This window comes from Gossypium hirsutum, chromosome D04 (genome assembly GCF_007990345.1).
Source record: "Gossypium hirsutum isolate 1008001.06 chromosome D04, Gossypium_hirsutum_v2.1, whole genome shotgun sequence".
In the NCBI taxonomy this organism is placed as follows: domain Eukaryota; kingdom Viridiplantae; phylum Streptophyta; class Magnoliopsida; order Malvales; family Malvaceae; genus Gossypium; species Gossypium hirsutum.
The window spans coordinates 6,087,029-6,090,226 of NC_053440.1; the positions used below are offsets into that span (position 1 = coordinate 6,087,029).

A 3,198-nucleotide genomic window follows, 5' to 3' on the forward strand; every position below is an offset into this window, starting at 1 on the left:
GATATGGAAAATGATGAGAAATTAAATTGAAATGTGGAAAAGAATATGAGATAATGAATGGAATTGTGAATATTGGATGGTGATGTTCAATAAATGTTTATGAAATGAAAGGCTAGATGGAATATGTTTATACATGAATTGAGCTAACATATAAACTATGAGATATAATTACCATGTATTGATATTAGATTAATGATTTGGTTGTGAACAAAGAATTTGTATTTTGACCTTTGTAATTGATCATATTGCATGTCATTAATTGAATTAAAATTTACATTTTAATAGTCTTTATTTTGTTTAAATATTCGGATTATAGAAATACCACTAAGTAACACTTGGCATACGATTTTTTTCGTGCATGGGTTAGGCACTATCCAATTTGTACGTCGATTCAGCATCTAGTGACAATCACGAACTCAAGTGTTGGTGATACTTTTAACTTGGTTTTGGTATGTACTTAGTAAGTCTTGTGTTTGAAATGTTGATTTTGTAGTTTGATGGCATTTTAAATCTTGTTGGCCATATAGGTTATGTAAATATATATAGCATAATGGCAATGATCATTTTGTTGATAGCTTGATGGTTTCTTTGGTTATTTGTTAAATGTTTTCATGGATGAAATGGTTATATGTTAGGCATTATGTTTGATGGATGTTTGGTTTTGGTTTGATGCATAATATGCCTAGATTATGTCTTAGCATGGAATTGATGAAAGTCATGTTTACACCTATGCTTTATTTGGATGTGTTGGTTATTCTTGTACATGTTTGGTTTGGTTTATTTGAGGTCCCGTTGAAGGCAGAGTGGTATGATTGAGTAAGATCATTTAATTGAGTTTGCATTGTTGATTGAGGTGCCAATTGTGGCATATTAGTTAGGCACCTAGAATGATTGTTGTAAATGATGTTTTTGACTTGTTTTGGATGCCTTTGAATAGGTTGAAATGTGGTCAAAATGAAAACTTGGGGCTTAAGCATTTCATGGTTGAAAAGCTTGGTTTAAAAGGCACTTTTCAGGTATACACGGGCTGACACACGGTCTACCATACGACTGTGTGTCCCACACGACCATCTGGTTTATTAAATTTTGGTGTAGGTTTGTCTATACAGTCTTAGGGAGTTACACGGCCTAGAGACATGACCGTGTGATCCTATATTCGAATTGTACACGGTCTAGCCATACAACCATTTCTTGAACCACACAGGCTGAGCTTTCTCACACGGTCTGGTGACACGACCATGTAACCTGAATTCACATGGTATCAAGTTATTACACGGTTTACTCACACGACCATGTAACCCATCTACACGGCCTCAACCCTTCCACACGGCTTTGGGACACGACCGTGTGTGCCCTGTTTCATATTTTTCTTATCTTTTTAAATTTGTTTCAAATTGATTCAAAATGATTACCTACTTAGTTTTAACCTTCCATAAGCTCGATATTAACCCTTAACTGATTAGAACACATGTTAATTTATTTAATTTTGATTTGTTTGATATTTACTTGAGATTTTAAAATTATAATTTTTTTTTTGTAATTGTTTGGTATTTAGCTGTAGCATCCTATTGCCCGAGTCTAATGACTGGACCGAGTGAGGGGTGTTATAATTCTTTAAACTCTACTATTGTCTTATTCTTTATGCATATATTTTATATCAAGTTTACGATGTTTATTGATTCCATGAGGAACTAATCCTCTTATGGAGGATTAGTGAGTGGAGGTGTGATTAATTGATTACTATGTAGGGTTCTCTTAACGAATCAACTGTTAGGGAGAGAAAGAACTTAAACCATAGGCTTGTCGACCCTAGGTAGTTATTTAGGCGGTAATTAACCTAAAATTGGTATAACCTATCTGTGAACACCTTAGCCCCAAACCGGTCTGGGCTGTGAGGTCGAGAGATAAGTAGTTCTTGCCGACTCATTAGTTTAGCAGAAGATCAATAGATCCTGCTAGGGTAATGACTAGTTGATTGAATAGAAACCTAAAATATGAATTACTTATGACCACCAAAACAAGCTAATAACCTATAACTAGATTTGATCAAGTTTATAATTCAGTTTTCCAAATTCCTTTTATTTATGCTATTTTTATTCTTTTATTTATGAAAACCAAAAACCTTTATTTATGTTCTGTCGTAATATAATTTATTTAAATTACTAATTAGATCTATTTACGTTCAGGTTAAAGTTAATTTAGTATTATCCTCCATTGGGTATGATCATCGGAATGCTCACCCATTCCATTGTAAAATTATATTACAACCTGACCCATATACTTGTGGACACCGCCTCAATTTCATATCTTTTAGTTGCAGTATTCACACTCTGGATGTTAGTACGTCCAGAGGCGGTTAAGTTGTTGGCGCCATAGCCAGGGAGGCAACGTTACAAAATTAATTTTAATTTTTACATTTAATAGAATAATTAGGAAATTAATAAATTATAATATAAAATTTATTTTTATTTTTACTAACAATGTTTATTTTTTTTGGTTTCAGTATATGACTTGTAGTGGGGGAACACCTATAGAGCCAATTATTGATCTGGAGAGACTAATTTGCCAAAATCGTCGACAACAACAACATATGTAGAATCAACCACCTGCTACAAGCAATCCACCACAAAACAACCTGCGGTTTGATGAGATTAACTATCATAACCCACAGGACTTACCACCACCAACGCAACTACCTGCAAACATACATATGGCGTGCAACGAAAGAACTCTAGTGGATTATGTGCTATCGAATTGTGAGATGGTTTAAGGAAGCATCATAAGGCCGACCATCACAGCTAACAATTTTGAAAAAAAACTAGCTATGATGCAGATAATCCAAAACAATATGCAGTTTAGAGGCACAATGACGGAGGACCCAAATCAGCATCTAAAGTGGTACTTTCAGTTTTGTGATATATTTAAATACAACGAGGTCACCGATGACACTATTCATCTTCGACTGTTTCCCTTTTCCTTAATCGATAAAGCTTTTTCTTGATTAGATTCGCAGGCACTTGGGTCCATCACGACATGGGATGAACGTATAGGAAAATTTATGCAAAAGTTCTTTCCTATTAGCAAGGTGGTCCAACTGAGGAGAGAGATCACAACATTCAAATAATTAGAAGGAGAAAGATTTCATGAAGCTTGGGAGCGTCTTAAAACACTAATACAAAGATGCCCGCATCATGGATT

The 3,198-nt window shown here is 34.5% G+C and overlaps 1 non-coding gene across 1 annotated transcript; it reads right to left on the reverse strand.

Moving 5' to 3' along the window:
* Positions 1-3,091: 3,091 nt before the first annotated feature.
* Positions 3,092-3,198, reverse strand: LOC121216578 (small nucleolar RNA R71). Its single transcript, XR_005912758.1, has one exon. It is a non-coding gene; the product is annotated as a small nucleolar RNA R71 (small nucleolar RNA).